The 19,839-nt window shown below is 42.6% G+C and overlaps 1 protein-coding gene and 1 pseudogene across 1 annotated transcript in view; both read left to right on the forward strand.

Moving 5' to 3' along the window:
- Nucleotides 1–19,839, forward strand: part of LOC148534714 (uncharacterized) — a 169,062-nt pseudogene that overhangs the window by 82,101 nt on the left and 67,122 nt on the right.
- The window catches only part of HDAC7 (histone deacetylase 7), a 348,234-nt gene that overhangs the window by 43,002 nt on the left and 285,393 nt on the right, over nt 1–19,839 (forward strand). The window lies entirely within an intron of this gene.

Consider the following 19,839-nt stretch of genomic DNA (forward strand, 5'->3'; position numbering starts at 1 on the left):
AGGCAGGGTTGCCTATAAAGACACACATATACATGCAGGGTTACATATAGAGACACACATATACAGGCAGGGTTACATATAGAGACACACATATACAGGCAGGGTACATATAGAGACACACATATACAGGCAGGGTTACATATAGAAACACACATATACAGGCAGGGTTACATATAGAGACACACATATACATGCAGGGTTACATATAGAGACACACATATACAGATGGGGGTTACTTATAGAGACACACATACAGGCAGGGTTACATATAGAGACACATACAGGCAGTGTTACATATAGAGACACATATAGACAGGGTTACATATAGAGACACATATAGACAGGGTTACACATAGAGACATAATCAGGCAGGGTTACATGTAGAGACACACATATATAGACAGGGTTACATATAGAAACACAAACAGGTAGTGTTACATATAGAGACACACATATACAGGCAGGGTTACATATAAAGACACACATACATGCAGGGTTACATATAGAGACACACATACAGGCAGAGTTACATATAGAGACACACATATAGGCAGAGTACATATAGAGACACACATATACAGGCAGGGTTACATATAGAGACACACATATACAGGCAGGGTTACATATAGAGACACACATATACATGCATGGTTTCATATAGAGACACACATACAGGCAGGGTTACATATAGAGACACATACAGGTAGGGTTACATATAGAGACACATATAGACAGGGTTACACATAGAGACACAAACAGACAGGGTTACATGTAGAGACTCACATATACAGGCAGGGTTACATATAGAGACATATTTGAACACATACATAAAAGCAAATGACTTATGGAGACATGCACATATACAGGCAGGGTTACATATAGAGACATACACACAGGCAGGATCACACGCTCACAGCCAGACACACACAATGTGTAGTTCTCCTCTATCCACACCTTGATGTGGAGCCTCCAGTAGAAACTCACTCCTTTTCTATGCTGTCTGGACTAATGAATTGTACAAGTACTACAAAATGGTTTAGCCCTGCCCACCTTTTTGGGCCAGAGAAGCATTTGTGCAGGGATCCTCCAATCAGAGCTCAATACACACTTCTCTAACCCCCATGTGTCTCACCATAGAGAAGCAGCAGGAAGGATCTGCTGTGAGTATGCCCCATCATTGCCCCTTCCCTAATGTGGTTCTCAACCGACGGCTGGCAGGCCGGCCCTAGACGGGCATCAGTACTGCCTTATGAATAATTGTTGCCAAACATTTCTGGAAGTCCATGGGACTCCCCAAAAATTCAGAAATCTCCCAGACTTTACAGAAGGCTTGGCAAGTTTGTGGTAATAATAAGAAAAGACAATTTTCAATCCTAATTTCCCAATATTTACATTATACACAGATTTGAAGAAATATACCTAAAAAAAATCATGAGCATGTGTTCTACCACTTTAAAATGAAAAGGCCTTAGCCAAAGTCTCTATTGTAATACTTCAGTTTAATGTTCACATGGATTAGAGGGGTGTAGGCTAGCATCTGTCTTACGTCTGAAGCCTGACAATGTTTAGAAAACAACCTCGGCAGAATGTAAATCCCACTTTCAAACCTTTGAGACAATACTTAATTGAAAAACATTCATATGCCGTTGTTAAGAGTGGATTATTTTCCCCACGTTATGCCGCGTGTGCTGTTGTGTCATGTACATTTTGTCTCACTTTCCCACTACACACAAAAGGCATTAATGCTGGGCTTCAGACACAAATGCACCCTCATATTCTTGTCTTTATAGACAGCAGCTCAGAGTGGAAAGTTTCAGAAGCTCCAGACCTCTAAGTGGCTGTTGTGCTTTTGTCAGCAAGCTAATGGAAACTCATGATATGAAGTGTCATTACAGTCATTTTTGCAAAGCAGCACACCAATCGGGTTTCTGGGGAAGCTCCTGTACTGAATCCTTCTTGCATATATTCTTTTTTGTTCCATGGATCAGTAATATATATATATATATATATATATATATATATATTGACTGGAAATTACTAACATTACTGGGAAATTAATGTTATTGATGTTAATGATACTGTAGGGACAAAAATAGGTCCAAGTTACATGGCATTAACTGTTTTTATCAATTTTGAAAGAAATCCTAAATCAAATCAAAATACTTGAAGGTGGTTTTGTCAAAACCAAAACACAACAAAAATGTAGAACCAAAACACGGGGGGTCTACTCACATCTCTCCTTTCCTCGGGGGTACATAACAGGAATATAAATTGACATATCTTTCATAACCCTCATAACATAAAGGTATATCAATTTATATTAATGTTTTGTATCCCTGAGGATAGGACCCATTAAAGTATCCCGTTGACTCCTATGGGCTAGTGCTTTCTAAAGATGGCGTTAGCTACAGGGGACAAATAAATCTGACCATTTAGCAGCCCCCGTAGAATCCTATGGGGGTTATTATTGTGATCGAAAATGGGGGACTGGAGCAGATATACCTGCTATCTGCTGTGGCCTACCTTACATACATCCTGATGATACTTAATACTTGCGGGTAGCCTTCAAAAATGGGTGTTTTGGGGGGATATTCTGCAAATTTTATTTGATGCATATACCTTTTGGCCCTTATTTCCTCTCTCTCTTTCCTTCCTTGTATTTATCTTTTATTTTCATGTCTTTTGCTGTTTCTGTCTCCCTTCCACAACCGCAGCCTGTCGGCCACCACAAACGCTGTTTTTAACGCATCAGCCTCTGCAGTGAACCACCGGGATGAGTCAGTTTCTGACCAGGATCGGCCAATCTTCAGTGCCTGACATACCCTGTAGCTTATGTTGTTTGGCTTTGTGCGGCTGCAATTGCCAGTAGCTTGATGGTGGCCAGAACACTAGCTAGTAGGGGGCCTGGGGCTGGCAGGCCCCAGCTGGGGTCGCACAACACGGCCATGTCTTGTGTAATCTTGGAAGGGAAGACATGTTGTAGCTGCTCCGCTTCCATTTACCTTTCACTGTTCTGTACTTTAGTGCATGTGAGTGAGAGTGCAGGGCCTCATTCCATCTTGTCACTAGCTGAGAGCTGAAGTGGGCAGGGCTTTGTCTGGGATCTAGAGAGCAACTGCCAGACAGACATTTAGGGTGGTTATATTATAGATAATATTGTTTTACACGTTATACCTCTGAAACCATACTTTGTTTCAAGACATCAGCACCTGTTGTAATCATTCTTAGGGCAGTGATGCCCATGTGTCAGCATGTTGCATGCATGCATTTTTCATGTGTCAGTACACTTTTAGGGGCCTATTTATGAAAGTCTACCAGCCATTAAATCTTGCAAAAAGGCCGTAATGTCACTCATCCAGCGTTTTTAGTGCCCCTGAGGTGTCCCCACGTGGAGAGTTGGTCACTAACAAGGAAGAGATGCAGCTGCCAGCTTGTTATCTGGCACTTCTGCTCTTTCATGTCTGTGATAGGCTGGGGAGTATGATATCATAGCCAAGTGGCACACTCCTACTCTGAGGAGCAGAGGAAGCCATCTGCCTGCTGAGGTAAGGGATGCGAGAGTAAAGATGCAATGCCTCAGGGTTGGGGCGCTATTTCTGAGTAGCGGGGAGCACAGCGTAGGGCATCCCCAGAGTTTGCAATGGCCCTTGAACATTTAAACTTTATTATTAATACATTAGCAGCCAATTATAGTACCAGTATATTTATACTATGGAAAGAAACTGGAGAACCTGGAAGAAACCCATACAAAAATAGGAAAAAAGTACAAACTTCACACAGATGGTGCTCTGGTATAAATGAAATTCATGTCCCCAGTGCCGTGAGAAGCAATGCTAACCACTGCACCATGATATCACCCAATTCTATAGGGTGAGTGTGAAAAGTCTATTTACCATCCTTTATGTAATGACAGAGGGCCTGATTCAGACCCGCTCGCAAGCGCATAGTGCTCGCAAGCAAGTCAATGGTGGCCCAGTGCGCACTGTGCATGCGCTCGCCCCGGAGCGAGCGCAAAATGCACTCGCTCCGTGGCTCACTACAAAAGGGGCGGCTGTCGATGTTGATTGACAGCTCGCCCCGTTTTGTAGGCGTGGCAGGGAGGTGGCTTCACAAATGGAAGCGTTCCCAAGCAAATGCCTGCCATTTGTGGGCGGCCCCACTGACATCACCAGTGATGGTTCGGATTTGTTCTTTAAACATCAATAAAACTGATAAAATCATGTAACTTGGACCTGTTTTTGTTCCTATGGAAGTGGTTCCCAAACTTTTTTGAGTCACGTGCCCTAGAGTATCAGCATTTCTTCCACGGCACCCTTGGACCAAAAGTTTCTTATTGAGAAATTCAGCAAAATTAAATGAAGTGTGCTTATATGTCACCCTTAGGTTCAGTTATGTTGTGATTGACAGGGCTGCGCTTCTCTTTGTCCACATATTTTTTAATTGTCAGCCATTAGCACTGGTTTTGCCTATCACACTGACTAAAAATCATTTTCATTGGTACTGGACCACCAACCCAAGGCACCCCTGCAAGTACCCCGAGGCACCCCAGAGTGCCACGACACACAGTTAGGGAACCACTGTCCTATGGTATTATTAACATCAATACCATTAATTTCCAGTAATTTCCAGTCAATTCTGACCACCTCACAGCATCTGAAATCACAATGGAGGGACTTAAATACAATCCAAAACACACAAGATTCGTCTTTTAAATCCTAGTTCCGAAATGCGAGAAGAGCAAAGTCAGAACTTCATTCTACTTGGAACCCCGAAGTGATTCCGAACTGGAACTTGGGACCTCTAAGTTCGGGTGTGTTCGGATTCCGAAAAACTGATCCACTTATCTCTACAACAAAGTGGAAATCATGTTGAGCAGGCTGGGCCGACCATATTTTAACAGGAAAACCCGCAATGTGAGTTGCCGCTGTCACCAGCCTGATCAGTTCATGGCTAGAACCTTTGCAAAAGTGTGACCCACAAAAGCTTGCTGCCTCTCAGTGGTCACAGTATAATGAGTAAACGTCTCTATGATCATTGTTCTTTATATTAAAATAGTGAAAACAAACAAAAATATAAACACACATTTTGAAATAAAGTTTATTTGAATAAAACACTCTCCAAAGCTTTAATCACTACAGTGACTGCCAGTGCATGCAGGAACGTTTATTTCCACAAAAGTTGGCATAAGTTTCTCAATAGTTGAGCAAAAACAGCAATGGAATCAGAGCTGGACACAAAATGTTTGAGTAGTGCGTCAAACTTATTTGCTCATCGATCCCTGCACTTATCACACAAGGTCCAGTCTGCAGCAAACTCCATTGAATTATGTGAAACATGAAACACTATGGGATTGATTCTGAATCTCTTTGACTTGATGCAAATAGTGAGTTTCAGCATGCAGCGACTGCGCAGATGCGATATTACAGATTCTTGTGCAACTATGTCCTACGTTGGTCGGATCTTTGTTGGATCTGTCTTTCTGTGAAATTGATATTTTGAGGCAGGAACTGGTCAGAGACAATGCGATCATGTGGAGCTCCTCTGTCTTGTGGGAGTGTAGCTAGAGATCCGTGCTATTCTGAGTTGTGAATATAGAGAAGGGTAGCCTGTGTTAGGCAAGTGGCATGGGGTTCCGGAACTAATGATGACCGTTGTGGCTGTAGATGGAATGGAAAGACAGAAAACGTGTATTAGCCTAAGGTAGTAAATCAAGCTTCTCCGGCGTCAAGCTCTGCGCCCGACTCATCCTTTCTATATGCAATATTGGGTACAAAAAGGTGCACTATTTTGCAGCCAGATGGAATTAGCCCTTCTGACCGTAACTTCAGTCCTCCATATTATTCACAGCTATTCTTGTTTCAATTCAGACATATTTGTTAATAGTGATAAGAAAGTGTGTGATATAAGTCACAGGCATACATCTGTAGACCTGAAAGCTTATCTGTCTTCCTCTGCAAGCAGGAAATCCTAGAGATAGCTCTGAAAACAATGTTTGTCCGCAGCCCCTTCCCTGTTGGCTGTTGCTGGAGTGTATTTTGCAGAAACACAAAGATAACAGATAATGTTAGATCACATTGTAGCTTTTGGCTGAATCCCATGGCTTTTCTGCCTATTTTCTGCTAGCACTAAGAATGTGTCTATGAAGAGAAAGTTCAGCTCTCGTCCTTGCATCTTGCGTCTTTTAACTGGCCGCGGTACAATACTTCTGGTCTTAAAATGAACAGTCATATATTTTATCTCTTGTATGTTCTCTGTCACATGATGGAATCCATATTGACATCTCCAGCACTATTCGTGAATAATATGCCCGGCTTTGTGTCTCCACCCCATAATTAGGCATGCCCATCAAAAAGGGATCTTCCACTCTTTAGAAGTATGTAAGAGTGGATTAGGATTTTAGGTTAGGCTGCACCCCATCTATAAAGAAATTCTAAAACAATATTTATGGCTGCTATGTACTACTTTTACTTTGGCTGGGACAGTTGTCTAATTGGGATGTAGTTATGAGACCAGCACCCGCGATGCTGTCGGTCTCAATCCCGACACTGAAATTCCGACATGGGACTTAAGATAGGCGTCGAAATCCTGATGCCGGAATTCAAAGGGACGCCAGCCCGAACGAGGTAAGTCTGGGGCACCCTTAGTGTTAGCCACGGGGGGGTGGGGGGGTGGCTTAGGTTTAGGTAGCACAGCGGGGTTAGCATTAACGATACTGGATCAGAACCTCTATCTATACACTCCTTCCTATACCTTCTAATATCCTGCCTATACCTTCTAATATCCTGCCTATACCTTCTAAAGATGACGCTAATTTGCGTACACAGTCATACAGTAAATAAAGACTTAAGACCTAGAATCTGTGGTTCCAAAGCACAAGTATTATTCAAGTAAAAGTACAGTCAGTTACATGCTATTGATCCAGACACAATTCGGCGCAAAGGAATTATACAGATCCAAGTACAATATACATACGCAGCGCTTCCGGACCAGATGTTAGGCATCAGCAAGAAGCCCCTCGTCTATCAGCATTCAGCACGAAGACAAAAGACCCAGTGTTGGAAGACACATATTTATATCCCCCAGGAATAGACAAAACAATAGGGAAGTTTGTTGCTGATGCTATTGGTTCCCAAGGGGGATCCATCTGTTACAGAGCATTGAACAGGCTGATTCAAATAGACACAACCCAGCCTCCAACTGAGGGTCCCTAGATTCCCGCCACATGCAACATCCTAACAGTTATTCATATCATATACATTTTGTTGCTTGAAGTCTCTGCGGTCCAATGCATGATGTGATCTCCCCACCGATAATACCGGAATACTGTGGAAAGAGAACGCATCAGTACAAAACCAAACACGGCTTACTTATCATGTATAAAACCTTAGTTACCAAACAATTTTTATTGCATAGCATTTATACTAAATGAACAATCTTAAATCTTATACCTTAAAGCTTATGAAACCTTGTATGTGAATATGTAATGTGTGAGTATGCTGGGTTTGATATAAAGACGCTAGTTAACTTGGTGCGGGTGCGTGCGCATTTAGCTACTAAACGGTGTTTTCATATAGGAATTTATGCATTCGCTAATATGCGACTAGTTAACAGCGCAATTGTGCGTATTACTGTGTATATGAGAAATGATGAAAGATGCAATCACATGGTGCTAATAGTAATATCGCCATATGTACTTAAATGTGAGTTTATCTAAAATGGCGCTAGGGCAGCCATTCGCAAAATGGCGTCTTGCGATCTCATTTCCAAGATGGCGTCTTGCGGCCAGTCGCAAGATGGCGTCGCTGCGATTCAATTTTAAACTGATCTTGTCTCAGCCAATTATCCAGCTTCGACAGTCCACCCTTTGATAGCAAACAACATGCTATCACAATCTACTTTTTGAATTTAATTTAGGCTTACATTTACATATTATTTAGTATTATTGTGGGATGGCACAAGGTGGTTCTTAATCCATCAATAATGTGTCTCTGGGTGGGGACATAGAACTACTATTATACGCACACCGCGGATCTTGGAAGATCATGTGAAAGGTGTGGGAATGCACCAGTCTTATAAAAGCAGTCTTCAAGGGGAATTGAGACTTAACATTATCTGAGGTGTTCTAAAAATAACATTTCAATAATATATTCTATGCACGTCTAAATATAATACATCAAATGATGGTATTTCCTAGTTCAGGGTTGTAATGCAGTTCTATATTTACCTCGGTATTCATATTTTCATTACTGACCACAATCATAGTTTCGTTTTTGCATTTTATTCTATTTTTACATTTTCTACACTTCAATACAATAGGAACACACCAGACACATATGCCAATTATTATGATGACAGTTAGTATAAGGATCAAGAATTTGCCTATGCTAGCAATTACTTCCTGGACCCATTCCCCTAGACCTGAGAGCCATTTTACAGGGTTCAGCCATGAAACCCATCCTTCTATCTCTTCACCTACTTCAGCCACTGAAGCGTTATGGTTCTTACGAAACTCCCATTTTAGCTGCAGAATTTCATCCATCTTTTGGTCTATCACCTCCTTGGGGTCGCTAGTATCATTGGTGACATAGGTGCAACATTTTACTCTGAACTGGGTGGCTAATGTTACGCAATACCCTCCAGTAACAGCAGTTAAATAATTCAACACTAGCCTGTGTTGCACCAGTTCTTTCTTGTACGCTTGCAATTCTCTCCCTGTATACCTGAATGTGTCATCATACATCTCGGTGATATTATCTATTAATTTAGCAAGTTCCTGAATATACCTAAAATTTAATGTACCCCGGGCAATCCTGGTGGGATGCAGTGCAACTAAAACTTGAAAGCCAGTTGTCTCACTGATTAACTGAGTGGCTTTATGCACATCACCAGGTATCATATTTCTTTTGCCTCTGTGTTCATATTGTGTGTGAAGATATGGTGATGGTGTGTTTTTATGTATACCAAGCATTTCAACATGTGTGAGGGTCATAACTTCTGGGACTACTATTCCCAGGTAACACAAACCTTCGGAACTCGGGGAGAGCCATTTATACGCTTTTCTTCCACATATGAAATATACATTATCAGGGAGAACATAAGGAATGGAATGCATCATTATCATTAAGCACATTTCCCTTGCAAACAATCCTATTTCTGGGTCTTCCATCTGGTACATGCAAGTTTCTGGTTGTATTATTTTAGCACAATAACCATTTGGCACCTTACCAATAATTTCTTTGATGGAACTCAATGTATACCTATACCTAAAATGTTTCCCACCAGATTTAATTGAGCGTAACAGATCATGGTTTATGGACTCATTATCAGCTCTTTTTGAGAAGATCATCATCTGATTATTCCCCATCACTTCCCAACTCCCGGGTTTATTGGGGTTGATTATGTTTAAACACAAAAGTTATCTATCTACTTGGAATTGATAGAGTTTGAAATGAGGTGATTTGGATGAGAGGAATTTTCCATTCAATGTTTTCCCTTTCTGTAATTCTAAAATTTCCATGATATTCAGTGGATATGGCACCAACCCTACATTATGCTGTCCCTGTGGCACATGTGAACACACTCAGCAAACAGTTTGATTTAACACTTTGCCTACCATGCTATGATAATCCTTTAAAGGATACCCACCCCAGTACGGGTTATATTTAGGTTGGCACCGTTGGATACAGTTCTCATCAACTAGGGACCCACATAGCTCACATACAGGAATCTTCAGATGATAAACCTCCACACCATCCCCGAGTATCCGGAATGACAGCCCTTTTAACAATAACAGTACTAAGATTGGTCAGACACTCCCCTGATTGGCATTGCACTCCTCCTGACTCCACTCCATCAGCACTGCCATCAGCTCCCATTTCCTTGATCGGTCTCCCATCACAGAAACTGGATATCCCTGAACCGACCAAGATGGTGAACACTCTAAAAGAGAATATGAAAATGAACACAGCAGGCCCATCCATTATCACAACAAAACCTGCAAGTTTCCTTTAGTTCAGGTATCTCACTACAACCTTTTCAATACTCCCGGAACAAGCTCGCGAGCGACAGGTCCACACTATCAGCCTTGTCTTCGACTTGTTTCTCCACCGGTTGATTGACCTTTATGCAGTGAGTGGAATGGACCCAGGTATCTCTCTCGGCCACCTTCAAAGATGTAGTACTCGTCAGCAGCACATGGTACGGACCTTCCCACCGATCAGTCAAACAACCTGAACGCAAGAAATTTCTGATCATAACATTTTCTCCTGGTTCAACATCATGACAGTTAGACAACAATTTCAGTTTCTGCTGCTGTTGTTTTAACTGCTTACTCATTGATGTAAGATACTTTACAGTTACCTTGTTGTTACCCTTCAGGTCTTCCTGTGGACTTATGATCAATTGAGGTTGTCTGCCAAACAATATTTCAAATAGGGACAGATTCATAGGAGGTCTAGGTGTGGTCCTTATGCTATGTAGGACCAAAGGTAATGCTTCTGGCCATCCTAGTCCTGTCTCTGCCATGATTTTACTTAACTTATTTTTAATAGTCCCGTTCATCCTCTCTACTTTGGCACTTGCTTGCGGTCGGTAGGGGGTATGAAGTCGGCTATTAATACCCGTCAGTTTACACATATTTTGAAAAACATCACCTGTGAAATGAGTACCCTGATCACTCTTGATGATTTTAGGGATACCGTACCTGCATACAAATTCCTGAACTATTTTCTTGGCAGTAAACGCAGCAGTATTAGTGGCCGCTGGGTAGGCCTCAACCCAGTTAGAAAATATGTCTGTGCACACTAATACATACTTAAGGTTCCTGCAGGGTGGTAATTGGATGAAATCAATTTGTATCACCTGGAAAGGTCCATCAGTCGGTGGAATGTGGGACGGTTCATTAGGGATCGCTTTCCCTATGTTCTTTCTCAAGCAGGTCAGACAGGACATTGCTATCTTTTCTGCTTGTGAAGAAAAACCTGGTGCGCACCAGTATGCCCTCACCAACTTGCACAGACCTTGTTTACCTAGATGAGTCAGACCGTGTGCTGCCTCAGCCAGGCTGGGGAAATATGCCTTGGGGGCTACTGGCTTACCTTGTCCATCCCTCCAGAGCCCGGAGGACTCTTGCCCACATCCCTTGGACTTCCAAATGTATTTTTCCTGAATTGAACACAAATTTTGCATCTCAATTGATTTCAGCATATCAATTGTTTGGAAAGACATAATTTATTCAGTTGGAGAAAACATTTTTAACCCTGCTGCCCATTTTGCAGCTTCATCGGCTCTATTGTTGCCCGGTGACACCGGATCATCCTCACATGTATGGGCTTTACATTTAATTACTGCCACCGCTTTGGGCAGTTGGATTGCTTCTAAAAGCTGTTTTATGTGTCGGGAATGTGCAACTGGTGTGCCTGCTGCTGTCATAAAATTTCTCAGATGCCATAGAGCCCCAAAATCGTGCACCACCCCGAACGCATACCTCAAGTCAGTGTAAATGTTAGCAGATTTGCCTGCTGCCAGTTCACATGCTCTAGTTAGTGCTACTAACTCTGCCACCTGGGCTGAGTGAGGAGGACCAAGAGGCTTAGATTCTATGATGTCTGTGTCATTTACAACAGCATAACCTGTACATAATTCACCTGTGTCTGTTTGTCTATGACAACTCCCATCCGTATAAAAGGTCACTTCCACATTCTCTAAAGGTGTGTCATGTATGTCAGGTCTAGCAGTAAAGGTCTGATTCAGATATGTCATACAATCATGCGTATCATTATGCCTGCTGAACTCACCTCCCGCCAGCAACTCCTCTCCTTCCACCCTTTGTACATCATGTTGTACATATGGTAAATACGTTGCTGGATTCAGCGTGCTGCAATGTTTAACAGTAATGTTTGCGGGTGCTATTAGAGCTAGTTCCCATTTGTTAAACCTAGATGAAGAGACGTGTCTGGTTTGAGCTGAGTTCAACAGAGCAGATACAGCATGGGGATGTAGACAATCATATCATGACCCAATACTACGTCCTCACTTTTACTCAACAATAGAGCGGTAGCTGCTACACTTCTCAAACAGGTGGGGAGTGATCTTGCCACAATATCCAATTGGGCACTGTAGTATGCTACGGGCCTACTGGCATCACTATGTTTTTGTGTAAGGACACCTGCAGCACAACCATCGGCTTCCGTACAATACAAATCAAAAGGTTTTTCATAAACCGGTATTCCCAATGCAGGAGCTTTTGTCAGACTATCCTTAAGATTAAGGAAAGCTTGCTCTGATTCCTCTGTGTGTATGACACGATCGGGCTTTGAGGAAGAGACTTTTCTGTAAAGGTAAGGCCAAAATAGAAAAACCTGGGATCCACATTCTACAGTATCCACACATTACCAAGAAGGTATGAATTTGCTGTTGATTCTGCAGCAGTGTCATGTTTTGTATGGCCTGGTTTCTACCCGTTGTAAGATGTCGTAAACCCTGGGTTAGGCAGTGTCCCAAATATTTTACTCTGGATTGGCACGGCTGTAGTTTGTCCTTAGCCACCTTGTGTCCTGTATGCGAGAGATGAAGTAACAAAAGTTTAGTATCATTTAAACATGACATAAACGAGTCAGAACATAGCAATAAATCATCCACATATTGAATTAGAACAGATCCATTGGCAGGTTGAAAAGATTGTAAACAGTAGTGCAATGCCTGGGAGAAGATACTGGGGCTGTCTATGAAACCTTGGGGTAACCGTGTCCATGTGTATTGTAAACCTCTGTATGTAAATGCGAATAGATACTGACAGTCAGGGTGGAGAGGCACAGAAAAGAAAGCAGAACAGAGGTCAATGACAGTGAAATGGGTTGCGTTTGGTGGGATCTGCATCAGAATGACAGCTGGATTTGGCACTACAGGGAATTGGCTCTCTACCACCTTATTAACACCTCTAAGGTCTTGTACAAGCCTATAACCCCTCCCACCAGTCTTTTTCACTGGAAAAATGGGACTGTTGGCTATACTAGCTGTACGAACTAAAATTCCCTGTTGCGATAATCGCTCAATTATTGGAAAAAACCCTAATTCTACCTCCTGTTTTAGTGGGTACTGGGGAATTTTTGGAGCTTGCCTACCGCCTTTTAAATATACCATTACAGGGCTTAAGTTTGCCATTAATCCAGTGTCCTGTCCATCCTTAGTCCAAAGGGAATCTGGAATTTGGGGCAACATTTCATCTACCTGGGATGGATTCTCATTTAAACTTGTAGAGTGATACATTATCCTTTGGGGAGTGTTCAATATATCCCGCACCTCGTGTGCAACTCTCTCTGGGATATCTAAAAATACACCATCAGGGGTGCAATATATAACACATCCCATCTTACATAACAAGTCTCTTCCCAGCAGGTTAGTAGGAGCCGCAGCAGCCAGAAGAAAGAATGCCTGGTATGCAACGGCCCAATAGTAACCTCTGTGGACTTTGTTAAAGGATAATGTTCCACTTTACCTGTTACACCCATTGTTGGTACTGTCTCGTTGGTCACCTGTAAATTAACGGGAGATTTTATCACTGACCTGGTCACCCCTGTGTCTACAAGAAAAGGATATTCAGTACCAGCTACATCAACCATCATGACCGGTTCTTCCCTAGTACTTCCTGACTATCTGTAGACTACAGGTATGACCTGACCCCTAGCATTGGCTACCATTCTCAAATAAAGCATTTACGGCCACAATTGGAGCTGGTGCCTGTTGGACATTTGCTGGTCTCTGTGCATATCCCTTATGAGGATATCCAGGTCTCCCCTGACTTGGGGTTCCTACTCTTTTTACTGTACAGTTTCTATTTAAGTGTCCTGTTTGTTTACAGTTAAAACATGTTCGTGGATCGGGTGAAGACATGTGTTGTTGTGAGGTATGAGCAGAGGGTAAAGGTGGTGGATATGGGTAAGGATAGGGAGGGTAAGGGTATCGTTGGGGATAAGAAGTTTGTGAGTAGTATCGGACCTGTGGTTGTATCGGGTTAGTGGGATAGAGTTGTGTTTGTTGTTGCGTGGGGTTAGTGAGGGCACATACTTGTTCAGATGTAAGTGTGTGTGCAAGTGCAAGTGTGTCTGTTGGCTGTGATGTTACCGTCATTTCCTCCAGAGCTTGGATACTGTCAGCCATTCGTTTTTCGCTCTGGGCTTCTCTCTTCTTTGAGATGTTTTTATCATGTTCAATGGCGGTTTCTATGAGGGTATCTATTGTGAGTCCACGCCAGCCAGGCTGTGAGGTCTGAACCCGGGTTTTTAAACTCTCTTTCAGACCGTCCACAAGTACCGTGACTATCATTCCCCTGTGGAGAGTGCTATCTTTAATATCCTCTATCCCAGTGTACTGGGTGATAGCCTGCAGAGCCCGGTCGCAATAATCTTCTGCAGATTCACTCTCCTTTTGCTTAATGGTGAAAATTTTGTTCCAGTTAACTACTACTGGAAAATATATACCCAATTGAGTTCCAATGCCGGAAATGTTACCTTGGTTTACTTGGTCGGTTAAGGGAACGTCACCATCCAATACACAATCCGTGATAAATTTTGTCACGTCGGTATTGCGTGGTAGGCTGGCCCTTAACACCACATGCCAATCTTTATTAGTGGGCTCATGTGAACTACCCAAATTTCTCAAAAATCTTTGACATTTGGCTAGTTCCTTTTTGGGATCAGGGAAATCATTTATGATTTAATTTAGTTCTGCTCTTGTCCAAGGACAATGCATTACCACTTCCCTCGTGGGCACTATACCGTTCGCATCTGCATTTCCATTTGGAATGGTTATTGTCTGAATGGAATGCAGACCGGTAGCGCTGCTACCTTTGACCTGGTTACCTGGCTGGGGGTTTAGTCTGCTGCTGCTACGTATGGTATGAACAACTTCCTCTACGGGTGCAGAGGGAGTTAACACTTCCCTTGCTGTTACCGATGGAGATGGCGGCACCACTCGTGATTGTGGTAATGCAGCATCAATCATCTGCACAGCATGGGAAATGGCAGACATTACAATAGGCTCATCATCCACATCATAAACATTTTCTTTATGGTTGCTTAAGAGAGGGTACAAATTGCTTGTTACATTTTTATGAGTATTTTTGGTAACTGTACTTGCACCTCCATCCACATAAGGTGGGGGAGGTGAGCGTGAACTGCTGGCAATACTCTCCACAACGCTACCTTACCGCACGTGCGCGCCATTTTGCGCTCGTCCATATTGCAATTTAGCATCGCGGAGGTATTCTCTGGCAATGTGCTCGCGACGCTAGTTTGCGTCGTTTGCACATTTTTAAGCCACGCATCCCCTTCATGCTGCCACAGTTTTAAACATTCATAATATTTAACCTTTTTCTCTCGGGGTGCATCAGACTGATGTGATCCCGGACATTATCTAATACATTTTTATCAAAACTACCAATTCTGGGAAACGGTCTAACACTCTTCATCGTCATTTTAAACCATACATCACAATACCTTAACGCATAAGTACTATACTTAGTATGCATAATACGACGAGCCGATCCAATGGCGCCTCCATTAGCAGCACATCATTGTCTAACATCTCTACTGTTTGCGCGGCTCCCATTCTGAGACAAAATCCTACGCTTTTCAATGAAGATTTAAGCTGGTGAAAGACAATCAAGATACTTTCACTTACCTGTGGACGATTTAAGTCGGTGGCGCCCACACACCTGGATAAGATTTGAAAAAGGCAACTTCCACACCCGGATAAGATTTAGTAAGGCAACTTCCACACCTATGGAAGTTTGCATGTCGGCCACTTCCATGCACCTCTCTACAACAAAGACAACATGTACACCTGCTACTGTGTATAGAATGGTAAAGCTGCTTACAAAACGACTAGCACTTAGCCCTTAAAGGTCATATGGTACCTTTAACCGTAGGGAACAAGTTACCCCTACCAACAAACACTCACTGTTACACACTTTATCTAAAACAAGTGGCAGCACTACCGGAAGTACGTATACGCTATTGTGCGACCAGTCGCATACACAATAGTGCGAATACCACACAACCATATGACAACCTTTAGCTGCGTACACAAAAGTGCATCTTTGCTGTGCGCAAACCTGCGACTCAGCCGCGTACTCAGTACTGCGGCATCCCTTTAAACGTAAGGTTCTATCAACAGAGGAAAACAAACTTTTTCCTCTCTTGTCCCTGGATTCTAGTCAGCTTCCTTGATTCACACAGATGGATAGCGATCTTTCAGCACAATGCGGTTGCAGGTAAACCCTGCATGTGGCCACTCGACCCTTTGCTGAGATATGTGCCGTGTGAGCAGGTAAGTGACTTCACTACGAGCCCCCAACTAACGATACTGGATCAGAACCTCTATACACTCCTTCCTATACCTTCTAAAGATGACGCTAATTTGCGTACGCAGTCATACAGTAAATAAAGACTTAAGACCTGGAATCTGTGGTTCCAAAGCACAAGTATTATTCAAGTAAAAGTACAGTCAGTTACATGCTATTGATCCAGACACAATTCGGCGCAAAGGAATTATACAGACCCAAGTACAGTATACATACGCAGCGCTTCCGGACCAGATGTTAGGCATCAGCAAAAAAACCTTCGTCTATCAGCATTCAGCACGAAGACTAAACACCCAGTGTTGGAGCACACATATTTATACCCCCCAGGAATAGACAAAACAATAGGGAAGTTTGTTGCTGATGCTATTGGTTCCCAAGGGGGATCCATCTGTTACAGAGCATTTAACAGGCTGATTCAAATAGACACAACCCAGCCTCCAACAACTGAGGGTCCCTAGATTCCCGCCACATGCTACATCCTAACAGTTATTCATATCATATACATTTTGTTGCTTGAAGTCTCTGCGGTCCATAAATCAAGAATGCATGATGCGATCTCCCCACCGATAATACCGGAATACTGTGCAAAGAGTACGCATCAGTACAATACCAAACACGGCTTACTTATCATGTATAAAACCTTCGTTACCAAACAATCTTTATTTCATACCATTTATACTAAATGAACAATCAAATCTTATGCCTTAAAGCTTATGAAACCTTGTATGTGAATATGTAATGTGTGAGTATGCGGGGTTTGATATAAAGACGCTAGTTAACTTGGTGCAAGGGTGTGCGCATTTAGCTACTAAATGGTGTTTTCATATAGGATCTTATGCATTCACTAATATGTGACTAGTTAACAATGCAATTGTGCGTATTACTGTGTATATGAGAAATGATGAAAGATGCAATCGCATGGTGCTAATAGTAATATCGCCATATGTACTTAAATGTGAGCTTATCTAAAATGGCACTTGGGCGGCCATTCGCAAAATGGCGTCTTGCGATCTCATTTCCAAGATGGCGTCTTGCGGCCAGTCGCAAGATTGCGTCGCCGAGATTCAATTTTAAACTGATCTTGTCTCAGCCAATTATCCAGCTTTGACAGCATTAGGATTTGGGGGGGTTATGGTTAGGCACCCCTAGGGGGGAGGGTTAGATACCACTGAGGGGGGGGGGGTTAGGGTTAGGCACTAAGGGGGAGGGTTAGGCACGAAGGGGGGGGACTTAAGTTTAGGCACAAATGGGGAGGGTTAGGGAGCAGGGTGGGGAGGGTTAAGGTTAGGCTACAAGAAGGGAGTGTTAGGGGGAGAAGGGGGAGGGTAAGTATACTTACCCAACCCCTGTCGCAATACCAACCATCGGGATGCCGCTGTCGGTATCTTGACAGGAGGCATCCCGACAGCCGACTTTACATACCGATTCCGTCTAATCTATACATGCATTTTTATATTCATTTCCAAATTTGATTGCAGACTCTATGAAATAACAAGACCCTGGAATTATATTTTAGAGATACCTGCACCCACAGCAGTTACATGGGCAGTAAAAAGAACTCCCTGAAGAATAGGCCACAAACTGGTCACAAAACATGTTGGGTCACTCCCCACAACCTGTGGAAAACTGATTACACACTGTATAAACTTTCTGATCTCATTATTATTCCAGCTTCCCATACTGCCATATGGCTGTCTCTCAGGCTCTGGCTTGACATTATCAAAGAAATCCATCTACAGGACATTAAGACCCTATACAGAGTGCATCGTGGCGATGAAGAGATAATGGAACTGACATTTGTTATGTCCCAAAACAATATGCAGAACTGCGCATCACTAATGACAAAATTACCAACAGCAACCTGAACTACAGTATAGGAACTACAGGATAAGAAGCACTTATCTTCAGTAAATGCTGACTATATGTGTATGCCCTGCCATGCCCAGCAATATCACAAGGATACCACAGCAGCTGCAATAATAGGGTACTAGTAGCTACATGCAACTAGTTAGACATTGATAAATGACATATATACTGTATGATAAATACACCAATCATACATAATATTAAAAACACTGTTTTTAATATTATGGTGTGATGTCAATAACATTATCTCAGTACAATAGCACCTGTCAAGGGGTGGGATATATTAGGCAGCAAATGAACACTGTTCTTCAAGTTGATGTGTTGAAAGCAGGATAATGGGCTAGAGCAGAGGTTCCCAAACTTTTTAAAATCACAGTGCCCTAGAATATCAGAATTGTTTTCACGGCACCCCTAAGCCAAAGTTTGTTATTGAGAAATTCAGAAGAATTGTAGTGTAGTAAAGTGAAGTAATTTGTGCTTACCTGTCATCCTTAGGGTCAGTTATGTGATGGGGACAGGTTTGCGCTTCTGTTTGTCCACATATTTACATTACATTGACCATAAAGAATTTGATTTGGTGCTGGAGCACCAACCTGAGGCACCCCTGGGTGCTGTGGCGCACAGTTTGGGAACCACTGGGCTAGAGTAAGGATCTGAGCGACTTTGACAAAGGCCAAATTGTGTGGCTAGACAACTGGGTCAGAGCATCTCCAAATCAGCAGATATTGGCATTGTTCCTGATATGCAGTGGTTAGTACCTACCAAAAGTGGTTCAATGAAGGACAACTGATGAACCGGCAGCAGGGTCATGGGCGTCCAAGGCTCATTGATGCATGTGGGGAGCGTAGGCTAGCCCATCTGGTCAGATCCTACAGAAGAGTTACTAAAGCACAAATTGCTTAAAAAGTTAATGCTGTATATGATAGAAAGGTGTCAGACCGCACAGTGCATTGCAGCTTGCTGCGTACGTGGCTGTGTAGCCTCAGACTGGTCAGAGTTCCCATGCTAACCCCTGTCCATTGCTGAAAACACCTAAATAGGCACTTGAGCGTCAGAACTGCACCATGGAGCAATGGAAGAAGGTGGCCTGGTCTGATGAATCACATTTTCTTTTACATCATGTGCGTCATTTACCTGGGGAAGAGATGGCACAAGGATGCACTATGGGAATAAGGCAAGCCCAGGGGGACCTACACAATATTAGGCAGGTGGTTTTTAATGTTCTGGATGATGGGTGTATATTATCTGTAATATACAACAAGCCACAATAAGAAAGTTACTTACACTAATATCATAATAATGCAATATTATATTATAGTTTAGTTGTGCTGAAAAACAACTTCTTTAATAATCAGACCCTTAAGACAGCTGACTCCCTCATTATATACTGCAGTAAAACCATGAAGCTGATCTTGGCCTATGAGTTTGTGTAAGCAGACAGAAAACAAGTACAGCAAATAAGGCATCTTCACCTTCCTTATTTGTAAAAAAAAAATAGCCCAGGGATCAAATCTCATCCTGACCTCCTTACCAGCCCATATCTGGGTCCAATACATTCTCATTCTCATATGCGCAGGGGAGATGAAAAAACCAAACTCATATAGCTGAAATGG

This window comes from Taudactylus pleione, unplaced genomic scaffold (assembly GCF_031769625.1).
Source record: "Taudactylus pleione unplaced genomic scaffold, aTauple2 ptg000065l, whole genome shotgun sequence".
In the NCBI taxonomy this organism is placed as follows: Eukaryota; Metazoa; Chordata; class Amphibia; order Anura; family Myobatrachidae; genus Taudactylus; species Taudactylus pleione.